We start from the raw sequence: 17,026 nt of genomic DNA on the forward strand, positions 1-17,026 counted from the left end.
TTTGGGAGTGTTAAATACTTTGGAATGATCGTCCAAGACTTTTTGGAGATCTGGAGAAATAGATGATTTGGATGTTTGAACCTCCAGTGAGCATAAATGTGCAATTAGACCCCGTTTTTATTTTTTCAAAAGCTTTGTCATGCCATTAGAGCTGACTATCTTTCTTGGTTTCCTTGCGATACCCCTTTATTAAACTTCCTTTCCTCCCCAAAAAAATTTCAGGGAAAATTCTTGAAAATTAAAAACTATCGTCCCTAAAGATTGTAACCATTGTATTCCTAGTACAACATCAACACCACCCATTGGAATGGAAAGCATTGGACTATTCAATAAATATTCCCCCATCGTTAGCTTAATATTTGTAGGTTTTAACCCCGTTAAAAAATTACCTGCATACGAATTCTAACAACAGAAAAATAAACAATAGCGAGAGCATAACACATAAAACACATATACACATAGATTTTCCCTTGGATCCCAAAATCGGGTCTACTAGCTTGATTTTTCATTATGTTCATTTCAATGTTACAATACATATTTATACATGCCGAAGCATCCAATACCATGGACCGAAAACCATTGCGCCCAAAACCATGTGCGAAAACCATAGGTAGGTCCGCCCACCTAATATAGGGTCCAAATTTTTTTTCCCTTGGGGCGCTGCCCTGGACTCCGTAGAAGGGGGCTACCCGCCCCCCTCAAACCCCCTGGTTAGGGGGCACTGCCACCCCCCTGTGACGCCCCCACTGCGTAATCGATGCAACAAAGGGGGGGCTCCACCCCCCCAACACAACCCATCAACATTATGACACTTTCTGGAGCAATTTATAGTTCATCCATTTGCAACCATCACTTGACACTCTCGTGCTGGATATATGAAGCAATTCAATTCCTTAGCTATCTTACAATGAATAAAAATATCGGTACAACCTGAATCAATCAACACTATTTATTTTTTCTTATTGATATATCATTATATATTGAGAGTTTGAGGTGTGGTAACTCACGCCAATGCATTACAATGGTTGTGCTTGGTGTGGAGCCTGATTATCTTCTTTATTAAGAGGTATCACCGCATTAGACCCTAGTTCCTAATGGAGTCATATCGCCACTTGTTTAATCGCCATGAGGAGGGTCCAAGGGGGGAGGGGAGCCGGAGTGACGATGATTTCATGAGCGCCCCCTGGCGGGGGTTCAGGGGCAGGCAACACACCTGAAGCTAAAAATATATGAAAACTTGCCTTGTAAAATATTGTAATTTCGTAGTCAATCTGGGTCGTTCATTAGGAAAGTGACCTAACTGTAGAAGTTATGTTAATTTAGTGTTTTTTTTTTCCCTAGAAGACAACCCTCAGTTTATATGAGGGAATTGTATTGTGGTGGTGTAAGATTATTCTAAGCGAGAAAGAGAGAGGAGACTGAGTGAGAGCAAAGAGGAAATTACAACGGATCTGAGGTAGGTTGTATCTCTTCATTTTGCTGGATAATATAAAGGGGCAGAGACTCACAAAAAGCTATTAGTGTTATTATAATTACCTATTTGATACGCTACAAGGGGTTGAGACTTGTAAAAAGCTATCACTGGATGAAGGAGAGGAGAGCAAAATTAATTTAACTCCAGTTGTACTTAAACAATTGCAAGATTATGAAATGGATGTTTTTGGAATGAACGCCTCATCAACTCTAGTTTTCACAACCTCAACTAGTCTAGCATTCGGGTTTGGATTTCCAAATAACACCCAGGCTGCGGTTTCACCTCCAACCTTCTACCAACTTTCATCAAATCCAAATTTCAATATTGTGGTAACAAATACGCCTAGCTTTGGAGGCTTTATCTTTCCAGCTAGTAGACAAGATAATGATTCTTTAGGTACTTTGACATCAACAACAATGGATAATAGCATGGACAACACCTGCCATTTCCTTTTATGTACATTCAAATGTTGTACAGTATTAAGTGTTGGGAGCGTACTGATTCAGAAAACAATGGCTCTTTGTTATGCACACAGTGTGAGTAGTTTCTGTCATACAAAGGTTGTCAATATTAATAGGGTTTTGGTAAAAGTTGGTGATTAGTTATGATAACATAACTTAAATTGTCAGCGTTGAGGTTACTAGGTATTAATAGGTAAGTTATATTACACTGAATCAACCTTGAAATAACCAATTGAATAAAAAGGTCCATTATTTTCTCTTCAACCTTGATGCAAATCAATCACAAGTTTAGCCAATTGAAAGAACTGTTGAACATAAGAATTCACTAAAATATTCAATTATCAGTCCAGGTGACAATTCACACATTCTTATCTTAAGCATCTTGACAAGGCATTTTAACATTATCTGGTACTTACCACTACTTTCAATGCACTAAAGAGATCTACAGATACCCATATCGATTGCTTAAAATAATTCCTACAAACTGATCCTAGTGCCACACATGTGAACATGTATTTTCTAAATTTCTTGTTTATCTGGCATAACTATGAAAAAGTATCTCTGGTAGTTGGAGATCATGGATGGAATCTAATGCCTAATTTGAATGCAGCCCTTTTTCAAAGTGGAATATTTTATTGTGTCAATCAATAACTACAATAAGAGAACCACAATGTGGAGCAACATGATCAACACCCATGAGGATAACTAAGAAAACAGGAGAATGCAGTAAAACTGATAACAACTTGCAAAGTCTAAAAGTCAAACAACAAAGGTTTAAATGTGGCCAAAAAATAAGTCCATATCAAACACTTTTGATGATCCTTTAGCCAAATTTGTTGATACTCTTGTCATAAATACACAAGATTGACATTTTTATGACTTTGATTTTCATATAATAGAGAATTATTTCAAAAACAGAATTAGATTTAGGTTATATTATTGGTTTCCTCTCTGCATAGCTATCATGGTATTATTAATAAAGTCATCTCCTTACATAAATTTGAAGTGAAGATGAGTTCTTTGTGTTTAAATGTTTACTTTTCATAGTGAATATTAAAAAAATATTTAATTCGATACATCAACTCCTCATCTTCATTGTCATTTTCTATAAACCAATATTCATCTTCATTATCCTTTCCTTTAAACCAATCTTTACTCTAAAAGAATGCAAATACTACCTTATTAATAATAAGGTAATTTAAAATTGGAAACCTATCATTAATATGTAATGCTAAATCTAGTGTTCCATATTATTTCTTTATGTTATAAAATACAATTTACTTGTATACTAGTGTTTGAGTCCTGAATGGAGTTTCGCCTTAGCTGCAAGATGGACTTACATCCATCGGTCCAATTAGGTTGGCACGAAGCAAATTTTTGAGAAGGAGTGCTTGATTTTGATATATAAGTTTAGGTTGGAGATAAATTTGAAAAATTTGAAGTCTAAAATAAAATGTGTCAAGTACATTTTACAGTGATTATTCATTCTCCACCATGATATCTCTCCTCTATCTCTGATCCTGCCAATGAATCCCTACCTGCCAAGGGGTAAATATTGGTAATATCATGCACAATGCCTGCCATATCATCAATCTTGATACTTTATATGGACATCATGCACAATGCCTGCCATACCACCAAGCTTGATACTGTTAAAGAACGGTTCCCAAAAAAGATAAATATCAAGATTGCAGAAAAAACACACGTGTGTTTATGTTTTTTTCTTGTTTGTAAGAATTCCACCCATGCGCTTGCTCTTAAGTGTCAACAACACCTACAAAGCATAAAGAAACTATTACATATGCACAAAATGAATGTGGGGAATTTTCAAAGAATAACGGCTTGAATACCTATCCATTTTGTCATGTACACAAAAACCAGTTTCTAGTGCCAGTCATCTGCTATGCATATCACAACTAACCATTGAGTTTGGCCAAAGAAGGGATTAGTCAGAGCTTGAGGCAACTTCATTCCCAAATATAAACACAATTAAGCTGATTACAAATCGTTTCACGTAATGGAACAATTAAGTAATGGTGAGATTGACAGAGTTTTCCCACCAGGGTTCCATTCTTGACAGAGTTATTGTAACAACCCTGGTGAAAATTCCATGTAATAAAAGTTAATAAAAACAAAATAATAATGATGGTTGATGGGACACTTATTCCAAGCTGAATTTTGGGAAAAATCCTAGTGATGGAGATCACTTGTGATTGTTTAATGGATAAGGAAAATTGAAAAAGGCAATGGCTAAGATTTTGAAAAGGAAAAATGACATTTTTGGCACATTTATTTATGAAAATAATGTAAATTAGGAGAAAAGGGAGGTGAAAGGTCATAGTTTGCATGTAGGGAGAAAAATGATAGAAAATAATGGAAAATGGAGAAAATCATTAGGGGAAGTTTTAGGTCTAAAAATGGCTTCCTAAGGGAATTATAAAATAATAGTGGAAATAATAAAATAAGATTAGATTACATCATCAAATTTTAGAGGGAAAAAAACTTTTTTTTAGAGGGAAAAACGTGATTGCAATCACATTTTTACGTTTTTCATGTATTTCTCATTTTTCGTATAGCAGGGTCCATCAAAAGTATGCAACATGGGTACTCCTTGGATGAGGAATTAAAATTTTCATCCAACGCGTACTCCTGCTCAAAATTTGAGTAAAACCTTAGGGAGACAAGTTGAAAATACAAGTTGAAAAAACATTTTTATTATTTTTATTATTTTTTAATGTTTTTACTTTTTTTAGCCAAAAAATGGTGAATCATTCCCCATGGTTGACATCATCATCTTGAAGCCTATTGGTTCTTACAGATTTTATTTTGGTTGTACATTTTTCTTAGGCGGCCCATTTTAGACCTCAAAATTTCTCTAATGAGAGACCTCATTCATAAAATGACTTATGAGGATCAGTTGGTAACTTTTTGACAGTTCAGTGTTGGAGCTCTGTCATTATTCTCTCTCTCCCTCATACTCTTGAATACTTAGAGTTTTCTCGGAGCATTCTTGGAGGGTGTGGCATACTTGGATTTTTGCAGCAAGAAGACAAAGGAAGAGCAGGAAAGCGCAAGAGGACATAGGGATCAACAAATACAACTGGATTTGCTTGCAGGTACTGAGTTACATGTATGTTTTGCTCACTAGTTTTGGCATGCATGGCATATGCATGTCGACTATTGGTCATGATCTGTCACTGGTATGGAGGATCACCTAGATTGATTGTGGATTGCCTAACATTTCCATTTCTTGGATAGCCATGGAGATTGTGGGTTTATTTCCTTGTTTTGTTTCGGTTGGTTCTCATGTTTCCTTAGCTTGGGTTGAGTTAATAGTCTTGGAACCTTGATTGGAAAAACAATCTAGATCTTGGTGGCAGCTGTAGGTTTAGTTACTAGTACTGGATCCTTGGTTGGAACAAACGCTATGGAGCCCTGGATGGCTAGGATATAGACCAACCTGATGATGGTTTTGTGATGTCCGACCGTGAAGTGGAATCACTGTTTGATGGGTTGACGTGGATGACCTCTGGAAGCCCTAGATGGTTTTGGATTGATGTTTTATACGAGATGTCACGTTCATGCTTGGAATATGGCACGAGGGTGAATGAATGAAGAGATATTTGGCTCAGCCATTCTACAGTCGGGTGGAACGTGGAAATCCCATCTCGGGTTTGGATTTTGCATCATCAATATGAGGTTATTTCTCCTTGTATTTCTATGAGTATTATATTGTATTATATGTGGTTTATATGGCTATGATTTCATTCGTATTTATGTTGCTATTATGTTGGTTATATATATGTTTTATGATAATAGCTATGTATGGCTCTCATCACATTTCTACTGATAAATGAATGAACAATGTATCTATGTCCTAATGGAGGAAATGGCAGTTGATGTGTTGAGGCATCAATGTTTCTTAGCGATTCTCAGCTAAGTATGAGACCCTTATGCTCAAATATGTTATTTACACCTGTAGATTACATATTCATGATATATTTGATGAAGTGCCTGTCATGGCTAGTAGGGGTCCAGTCAAGGTCTTATTCAAGTAATTTCTTTTGCACTGCCATTTCCCTATTATCTTATTGTTCTGAAGATGTCATTCTATTCTGGGCAGTGACCTGCGCTTTGGGCCTAAAAAAGTGGTTCAAATAACGGGGACATTGGCACAACATTGTAAAAGGTCCCTAGATGTTGGCTTGTAGGCTTGTGAGAGAGTTCAAAGGTCCTTGGGCGCTGGCATGCCCATAGCATGAGAGCGTCCAAAGGTCAAGTGGTCTAAAATCGTAGTGGGACCTAGGGGCTGGTTGGCGGAAAAGTTGGATTGGTTCATGAGGGTCATAATGTTGATGTTGAATGCCTGTATGTTGTGTTTCCGTTGGTTCCACTTCCTTAACGTGACTTATGAGGTCAAATCATATCATAGCGACCTCTCATTGCATGTTTACCTCGACTGGCCAGTTGCTTGAGTAGATGTGGGAGGAGGGTGTTACAAAGTGGTATCACAGCGGGTTGCGCTCTCTTTGGGTCATACCTGATACCACTGAGTGGTATCTGAGCATGGTTCACCCCTCGGATTAGATGGGCTGCGTGTTGGTCATGCATGCATGTAAGTTGCATGTGTGTCTCTTACACTTGCATTCCATGTGATTGTTGCATTTACATAATGTTGGTCATGGTTGTAGTGATGTTACCATGTGGAAGTTGATGTTGTTATTGTGGGATGCATCGTCGTGAGTGTATGACTAGTTAAATATTGTTATATGTCATTTACATGTATCATTATTGTATGCTTGGTTACATTCTTTTATGTTTGGTTGCATTATTGTATGCTTGGTTGCATGTATCATTCTTGTAGGTTTGGTTTCAAGTATCGTTCGTTCATGCTTAATCATATGTGTTGATGAATGTGTGTGTTTGGTTACGTGTTGCTTATGCATGTGGTCAAGTGTACAATGATGTAATGGTTGTCGTCATGTATGAGGTCGTGGTATGCGTTGTTGATAAGGTCATGCATTGATGACTGGACCCTAGTTAGAATGATGGCTGCATGGTTATATACTTATGTGTTATGTTTCTATATGCTGTCATGATTATGTTATACAAGTGTCATGTTGATTTGTTGATCTTACATACAAGTTATCCTCCTCGAGCTATACTAAGGTACGTTGGTTTATTGTGATTTGGTTTAGCTGACATGATATACCTTGCAGGAAGAAATATCAAATGGCTAGAAAGATGGTAGACTACAAAGATTCTCCCTATGAATCAAATGAGCAGTATGGTGTTGGGAACTCTTCCGATTTGACAGATACACTAAGAAGCTTAAAGGAATAAATAAGGAGTTGTAAGGCAAATAATGACAGAATCATGCAGGAACAAGAGAAATAAGTAGAGGTAAATGCAGTGATACTTCAAAATTTGTTAGATTTGCAGTGACAAGGACCATGTAGGATCAACTATGAGCAGGAGGACCGAACTAATGGGGCATATGGTCATAAGTGGAATGGTGGTCACAAGTCATATATAGATGACACGATCAGAGATGGAATATTATTGGACACTCCGGAGAGGAGAAGGGATAGACACAAGTATTATTCTAGTTTTGATTCAGATAGGCACTATGATCGTCATCATTATCATCCTTACATGATGAGTGATAGGGGATACTTTCCAAATGAATTTAAGAAAGCAAAGTCACCTACTTTTGATGGAGAGATGAAGAAACCACATGATGCAGAGGCATGGTTTCTTGGCATGAGGAAGTTCATTAGGTTGCATGATTATTTAGAGAACATGAATGTCAGAGTAGCTACCTTCAGTCTCAAAGGTAAAGCGATCATTTGGTGGGAAGATGTGAAAAATGTCAAGTGTATTCATGAGTAAGACTTGACTTGGAGTGAGTTTGAACAGTTATTCAAGAAGAAGTATTTGTCAGAGAGATACTTTGACGACAGGAAAAAATAATTCTATGAGCTAAAGATGGGATCTATGACAGATGATGAGCACATTAGCGGGTTCTTGGAGTTATTGAGGTATGTGCCTTATCTCACAGAGGAGAAGGAAAAGATTCAGAGGTTCATTAGTGGATTATCGGTTGCATTCAAAGACAAGATTGAGTTCGATGAGCCTAAATCATTGGAGGAGACCATCCAAAAGCTAAGGCATTGCTATGAACAATCGAAGCGTAGATCTAAGACTAAGCCAGATTGGAAAGCTAATACAAGGAACAAAGGAAAATGGGACAAGAAACAAGAAAGACCTAAGGGTACAAATAATAAAGAAAATGTTGCGCCATCTAAGAAGTTCAATGCATTAGATAAGGGACATGGACATCAATTTGAGGAACAAAATAAGGAACCCGTGTGGTGTTGGACTTGTGAAGGGGGTCATTGCAGGAGAAATTGTCCACAATATCAGGGTGGTAAGGCTAGGATATATAGTGCACAAGATGCACAAATTGTTGGGGATGTTCGTAAGAGCATTCCTCGTATTTATGCAACATTAGATAACAAACATATAGACCATCATGCATTTATCATTGAGATGGATGGTAATCTTTGTGATCAATTTATTTCTATTTTGATTGACCCTGGATTTAATTACAACTATGTTAGTCCTAACTTGGTGGATAAGTGTGGTTTGAGTAAGGAATTACATGCAAAATCTTGGTTAGTGCAGTTGGCTAAAGGTACAAAGAAGTGAGTTCACCATTGGGTAAGAGATTGTACATTTGATTTGAATGCTATGCTTACCATAACACATTTTAATGTATTACTGTTGGGATCATATAGTATGTTGTTGGGCATGGATTGGTTGTATCTTCATAGAACCAAGGGAGATTGTTATAACAAAGCAATTGAGTGTGTGGATGATAATGGGGAACCAAGAGTCTTGTAGGGAAAGAAGAAATCCACATCAGTTAGGATGATGACAACTATGTAGGCAAAGCCTAGTCATAGGAAATGAAGTATGTTGTTTGCAGTGCACATTTCTAGTGACAAGGGTAAGGAAGTTGAGGATGTAAATGTTTTGAGAAGGTATCCAGCTTTACAGTAGTTCAAGGATGTGTTTCTTGAGGACATTACATATCGCCATTTCATAGGGAGGTATACTTTTCTATTGAGTTAGTGCCAGGGGAAACTCCAACATCAAAGACACTTTACAGGATGAGCACACCTAAGTTGTTAGAGTTGAACCTACAATTGAAGGAAATGTTATACAAGGGATACATTAGGCCAAGTGTATCAGCATGGGGCGCACTGATATTGTTTGTGAAGCAAAAAGGTGGTACTCTCAAATTGTGAATTGACTACAGGCAGTTGAACAAAGTGACCATCAAGAATAGGTATTTGTTGCCGAAAATTGATGACTTGTTCGATTAGTTGAAGGGAGCAACAATGTTCTCAAAGATTGATCTAATATCTAGACAAATTTCTGGACCAGGTATGGGCATTATGAGTTTGTTGCAGTTCCATTTGGCTTAACTAATGCTCCAACTACATTTATGTGCTTGATGAATAGTGTGTTGCATCCATATTTGGATACGTTTTCTATTGTGTTCATTGGTGACATATTGGTATATTCTAAAAATGAGGAAGAGCATGTCGAGCATTTAGCAGAAGTGTTGAGGTTGTTGAGAAAGCATCAGTTGTATGCTAAGATCAACATGTGTAGTTTATTTCGGATTGAGATACATTACTTGGGACATGTTGTCTCCAAGGAGGACATCACAGTAGATCCAGAAAAGATAAGGGCCATCATGGAGTGGGTAGCTCCTAAGAATGCAGATGAGGTGAGATATTTCATGGGGTTGGCAGGCTATTATAAGAGGTTCATTAGGAATTGCTCACAGATTTATTATCCTATTATGTCATTGCAGAGGAAAGGTAAGAAGTTCAAATGGACAGAGGAGTGTGAGGCTAATTTTGATCAGCTTAAGAAGTTGTTGACATATGCACTAGTGTTGAAGATTGCAGATCCATACCAAGAGTTTGTAGTATGCACAAATGCTTGCAAAAAAGGAATTGGTGGAGTCCTTATGCAGGATGGACAGGTGGTATGTTATGAGTTGTGAAAATTGAATGGGCACTAGCAAAACTACCCCACATAGGATCTTGAGTTGGCAACGATTATAGATGCATTGATGATGTGGAGACACTATCTTCTGGGTAGGAGGTTTACATTGATGAATGATCACAATGGTTTGCGGTATCTATTTGACCAATCAAATCTAAATGGTAGGCAGACTCAGTGGTTGGATATGATCAATGAGTTTGATTTTGAGGTCAGATATATAAAAGATAAAGAGTTCATGGTGGCATATGCTCTTAGCAGGCGAATAAAGGTAAATCACTTAGTAGCTATGAGCTTCAATGGGATAGACTTAGGAGATAGGATCTTGCAGGCAAGCCTGCAAGATGTTAAATATATGGAGATTATGCACAGGTTGCAGCAGAGTATTGGTACAGGTAGAAGTGATAGTATATGTGTAGGTACATGTGATAATATAGGTAGTGGTACACGTACAAGTGTAGGTGCACGAGATGTGGATTATTGTCTTATAGAAGATGGATTTGTTAGATTAAGAGATAGGATATATGCGCCAAATAGTAGTGAAATCAAGAAGGTGACGTTGAGGGAATTTCATGCGAAACCATATTTGGGTCACCCAAGTTATCAGACATTGACTGCAATAAAGAAGTTTTATTATTGGCTGAACCTTAAGAGGGATGTAGCAGGGTTTGTCGCTAGGTGTTTTGATTGTTAGTGTGTGAAGGCAAAGTGTAAACATATAGGTGGACTGCTACAACCAATTGCGATTCAAGAGTGGAAATGGGAGGTCATTTCCATGGACTTCATCACAAGTTTTCCGAGGATGGTGAGACAACATGATCCCATCATGGTTTTTGTGGACATGTTTACAAGGGTTGCACATTTTGTTCTAGTGAAGTCTACATTCTTAACTAGCGATGTAGCACAGGTATTCATTAGATATGTGTTCATATTGCATGGTGTTCCAAAGAAGATTGTGTCATACAGGGATGTAAAGTTCACTTCCAAGTTTTGGAAGGAGTTATTTGCAGGTTTGGGCACAGATTTGGCGTTCAATACAACTTATCATCCGCAGATAGATGGACTGACAGAGAGGGTCAACAAGATATTGGAGGACATATTGAGGATGTATGTGATGCATCAATAGCAAAAGTGGGAAGAATATCTTCCAATGGTAGAGTTAGCTTACAACAAAGGGTATTAGGAATATTTGAGGATGAGTGTGTTTGAGGCATTGTATGGGCAGAGTTGCAATACTCCTGTCAGTTGGAGTGATCCAATTAACAACGTGTTGATTGGACCACACATGTTGGAAGAAATGGAACAGGAAATGCAGGTGATCAAGAAGAATCTAAAGGAAACATAGGATAGGAAAAAGAGATATGAAGATCAGAAGAGGTTGTTTAAGGAGTTCCAGGTTGGGGAACAATTGTACTTGCACATCAAACCGAAGAAGAACTCCTTACATATTGGATCATGTGCCAAGATAGCACCACAATTTTGTGGGCCCTTCAACATTTTTGAGAGGATTGGGCTAGTAGCCTATCGACTTGCACTGCCTCCGACAGTGAAAGTTCATGATGTTTTCCATGTGTTATTTCTTAAGAAGTATGTTAGAGATGTTGATCTTGTGATTGACTGGTCTGTATTGCAGGTGGAACCAGACGAAGAATTCCAGTTGGAGCCTCAGTGTATATTGTAGAAAAAGGTGTTCATGCTCCAGAACTGAGAAATCTAGCAAGTTAAAGTGTAATGGAAGTAGTTTGGGCCTGATGAAGCTACATGGGAGATGGAGGATCATATGCGAGCTATGAATCCTTCCTTGTTTTTTGGTTGAGGCAAAACAATTTTGGTGTGGTGTTTTGGTATATGTTTTGATCATGTTGCTATATGTACATATGTATATGTATGTAAATACTGTCATGATCTATGTTATAAAGCTCCAATAAGAGGTATGGGTTTCATGTCATTATGATGTTATGTTGTTATGTTTTCATGTTGGTTTGCTTCTCAGCAGGTTCATCATTATAAATACTGCATCGAGCTAAGTTATGAAGCTCCATCGGAAATGTTTTTTGCCTACAACAGTTTTGTGGTTATAGGCGTTGTTGAACACCGAGGAAAGTGTTCCCCCAAGGGGAGGGTTCTGTAACAAACTTGGTGAAAATTCCATGTAATAAAAGTTAATAAATGCAAAATAATAACCATGGTTGATGGGACACTTATTCCAAGCTTAATGTTGGGTAAAATCCTAGTGATGGGGATCACTTGTGATTGTTTAATGGCAAAGGAAATTGGAAAAGGAAATGACTAAGGCTTTGGAAAGGCAAAATGAAATTTTTGGCACATTTATTTATGAAAATAATGGGAATTAGGAGAAAAGGGAGGTGAAAGGTCACATGTTTCATTTAAGGAGGAAAATGAAGGAAAATAATGGGAAATTGAGAAAATAGAGGCCTCATTCATAAAAGGGCTTCTGAGGATCAGGTTGTAACCTTTTACCAGTTTAATGTTGGACCTCTCTCATTATTCTCTCTCTATCCCTCATACTCTTGGATACTTAGAGTTTTCTTGGAGCACTCTTAGAGGGTGTGGCATTCTTGGATTTTTGGAGCAAGAAGGAAAATGAAGAGAAGGAAAGTGCAAGAGGACATCGGGATCAATAACTACAACGAGATTTTCTTACAGGTACCGAGTTGCATGTATGTTTTCCTCACTAGTTTTGACATGCATGACATATGCATGTGGACTATTGGCCATGATCTATCACTGGCATGGAGGATTGCCTGGATTGATAGTGGATTGTCTAGCCTTTCCATTTCCTCGATAGCCATGGAGATTGTGGGTTTATTCCCTTGTTTTGTTTTGGTTGGTTCTCATGTTTCTTTAGCTTGGGTTGAGTTACTAATCATGGACCCTTGGTTGGACAAACATTCTGAAGCCCAACAACAGCTGTGGGTTGAGTTACTAGTCCTAGAGCCTTGGTTGGAACAAATGCTCTGGAGCTCTGGATGGATGGGATAAAGACCAATCTGATGATGGTTTTGTGATGCTCAACTGTGAGGTCAAATCACTGTTTGATGGGTTGAGGTGGATGGCCTCTGGATGCCCCGGATGGTTTTGGATTGATGTGTTATATGAGATCCCACATTCATGCTTGGAATATGGCACAAGGGTGAATGATTGAAGAGGGGCTTGGCTCAGCCATTCTACAGTCGGGTGGAACATGGAAGTCCCATCCCAGGTTTGGATTTTGCATCATCAATATGAGGTTATTTCTCCTTATATTTCTATGAGTATTATACTGGATTATATGTGGTTTATATGGCTATGATTTCATTGGTATTTCTGCTGCTATTATGGAGGTTATATATATGTTTTATGAAAATAGCTATGTATGCTTCTCATCATGTTTCTACTGATAAATGAATGAAAAATGTATCTATGACCTAATGGATGAAATGGCAGTTGATGTGTTGAGGCATAATTGTTTCTTAGCGCTTCTCAGCTAAGTATGAGACCTTTATGCTCAAATATGTTATTTACACCTATACATTACATATTTGTGATATGTTTGACGAAATGCCTGTCATGGCTAGTAGGGGTCCATTCAAGGTCTTATTCAAGTAATTTATTTTGTACTGCCTTTTCCTTGTTATCTTACTTTTCTAAAGATGTCATTCCATTATGGGCAGTGACCTAGACTCTGGGCCTGAAAAAGTGGCTCAAATCCCAAGGACGCTGGCACAAAATTATGCATAAAAGTCCCTGGATGTTGGCTTACAGGCCTTTGAGAGAGTCCAAAGGTCCCTAGCCATTGGCATGCCCATAGCATGAGAGCGTCCAAAGGTCAAGTGGTCCAAAAGCTTAGTGGGACCCGGGGGTTGGTTATTAGAAAGTTTGGATTGGTTCGAGAGGGTCCTAATGCTGATTTTGAATATATGTATGGTGTGTTTCTGTTGGTTCCACTTCCTTAACATGAATTAGGAGGTTGAATCATATCATAGTGGCCACTCGTTGCATGTTTGCCCGAGCTAGCCGATTGCTTGGGTAGATGTGGGAGGAGGGTGTTATAATTATATAATGGGATGAATTTTAGAGGGATTAATACACTATGCAAGTCTCAAGTGAGGCTAAAGAAGGTTCACCATATGAGAGGAGAAAAGAATAGGTTGAAGAAAACTAAGAGTCTGATCTTTGAAAATATAAGGGATTTTTAGTAGTTTGATGTATGTTAAGTCCCAAGAGGTTTGTGACCCTCAAACTTGGCATAGGTTCAATCTATCATGGCGAAAGGAAGAAATTGAAGGAAACTACGAATTCAATCTTTGGATATATCATAGCTTTATTCAACATTTTGTGTTTTAAAGAAAAAATTCTAATTAAAAACATAGAAATTATTTGTTTTGTGATATAGGAAATGTGCACACAAACAATTGATGCAACAAAAGCAAGTCACACATGTTAAGAACAAAAACCATTTTAAGAAAATAATAGAAATGGTATAGTAAAACAATGATGAAAGGCAAAAATTTTGGATTGAAAAATGGGCATTGTAGAAAGAGTTTGCTTAAATTAGCTTGAAACCATAAATGGAGACTATTGCATGCTGGATTCACTAAGAGGCGGGAATTTTCAAATTGTCCTCATTACATTACAAAATTTTTCAAATGGAACTCACTCTTTTGACTAGTGTTATATCATAACAAGGAATGCAAATTAACAATGGTAATTAGTTGATTGTGAGATTGATAGAGTTTTCCCACCAAGATTCCATTCTTGTTGTGGTCTTTCCCACCCAAATGGGATGGATTTTTGAGGGATTAAAACCCTATGAAAGTCTCAACTGATTTTACTTCTATCTTCTATGCTAACCTTTCCTACACTCCTTCCTTGAGGCGTTTCCTTTACAACATGTGGTGCAATTGCTAGTAGTAACTTTTGCTAACACTAGCCTAAGGCGATTTGCTGACTGCTGGCACTACTAACCTAATGTTATAGTAACTTTTGCTAACACTAGCCTAAAGTGACTTGCTCACTGTTGGCACTACTTACCTAAAGTTATAGTAAATTATGCACAGGTTATAATAGTAACCTTAGGTTTTAAACTTAGAAGTTGCCAATTTACTAGCATCCTAAAAGAAATTGTGGGACAATTTTTTGGGTAAATGACAATAACATTATAATAATAACCTTAGGTTTTAAACTTAGAAGTTGCTAATTTACTAGCATCCTAAAAGAAACTGTGGAACAATCTTTTAAGTAAGTGACAGTAACCAAAGGAACTCTGGGTTATACAAGATGAAAACTATGTTAGCATAAATTGAACAATGACTTCATCATTTGAATCAATTATTGAGACACATCTATAAATTCTATGTCTTTTATTTAAAAAAGAAAAATAAATTCTGTCTTTTATTTAAAAAAGAAAAAGAAAAGAAAAAACAAAAATAACAACGAAACCAAATAGACCCACTAACATGGTGAATTTGGTTTTCTGATTTTTAAAAGTCTACTATGATTGAACCAAACCAACAAACCTCTTGATTTTCATTTTTAATCTTAAATAAATTTCGGATTTGACAAATTATCTTGATTTCTATGATTGAACCAAACCATCAAACACTTCTTGATAGAGAAGGACCGAAACAAATATTTTGAAAGCTTGTTTTGATTGAAAATGCACCGGAAATATATTTCAGATTTTGACAAATTATTTGGATTTCTATGATTGAACCTAACCAACAAACACTTCTTGATAGAGAGGGACCGAAACAAATATTTTGAAAGCTTGTCTTGTTTGAAAAAGCAGCGGAAATAAATATGACATATGATTAATGTTGTGAAATGAAATTTAGAAATAAAAATCAATAATATAAACGCATGAGAGTAATTGTATTAAATAAGAGTAATATGCATGAAATTATAGACTATCTCCATTTCCATGTCCATGAAATAGTTACATGATGACTGCATGACCAGACTAAAGTAAAGTGTTAATTTTCTATTTTGTAAATGTGCAAGAACATAAATCATTAATACTAACTTCTATATCATTTGAATTTCTTCTTTAAAAAAAACAATTAAAACTAAATACCATAATTTGTTACTAAAACGTAGTTTTCAACTACAATCTCACGAGGAGATATCCCAGTTTGTTCCAAAAACGTAGTTTTCAACTACAATCTCACAGGGAGATATCCAAGAAAAAACAAAACAAAACAAGGAAGACTAAACATCATAGTTTGTACCAAAGAAGAGCGTAGTTTTGATCAGGCTAAGTATATGTATATATTGGGATCTTGTTGGTCTGGTCGCAAGAAATCCCTTGATATCAAATCTGTAATGCCTTTTTCCAGTGATTTAATGTTGGGTTTGAACGTGCCTTCAGGTTGCTGGATACATTCACTCAATAATCGTTGATGATGCAAAGCCTTTTTACTTTTCATGATACGAACTATGGCGGCTTCAATGGCTGGTTTTCTATCTTTTTCCACCGTCCCCGTGACATTTTTCTTCTCATTCACGAGGCTGGGAAGTGGAACCTTAATCCTGGCCATTTTGTGTGTAAAAGAGGAATTGAATTCAAAAGTATCATGTGGAGCTATCGTTTTGATGGGTGGCTGCTTCAAAAGAATTTTGTAATTTCTGCATGCAAGTGAATGCAACAATCTCTCAACATCTTCATCTGGCAAATTCAACAGAAATTTAATGCCTTCGTAAGTCAATTTTTGGGAGTCATTGAACAACAATAGCGTAGCTGCTTGGTAGGTTGTTACTGCCATGTCTATTCGCTTGTGGTCAAAGTGGGAGATGATATCACAGGTGCCCAGTGAATGTATCCATGTAAGCTTACGATTTTTATGTGCTCGAAAACCTCAACACAAGTAAGCATCTCAGATGGCAGATTAAGTTGGGAGCGTTGGTAGGTTGGCCACATTGCCCTATTCAACAGTGCAGGGGAGAAATCTATTGTAAGATGATTCTGTTGTTTTGAAATATCAGGAAAGGTAGCTTGCATTTCTTGGTT

General features: G+C 37.1%; 1 pseudogene; it reads right to left on the reverse strand.

Annotated features, from left to right (window-relative positions):
* Nucleotides 1-16,268: 16,268 nt before the first annotated feature.
* On the reverse strand, nt 16,269-16,781 carry LOC149198709 (cullin-1 pseudogene; annotated as a pseudogene).
* Nucleotides 16,782-17,026: the final 245 nt, after the last annotated feature.

Source organism: Pinus tabuliformis, chromosome 2_1 (genome assembly GCF_031772625.1).
Source record: "Pinus tabuliformis cultivar Carrire ecotype Pingquan chromosome 2_1, CPIR1, whole genome shotgun sequence".
Taxonomy (NCBI): Eukaryota; Viridiplantae; Streptophyta; class Pinopsida; order Pinales; family Pinaceae; genus Pinus; species Pinus tabuliformis.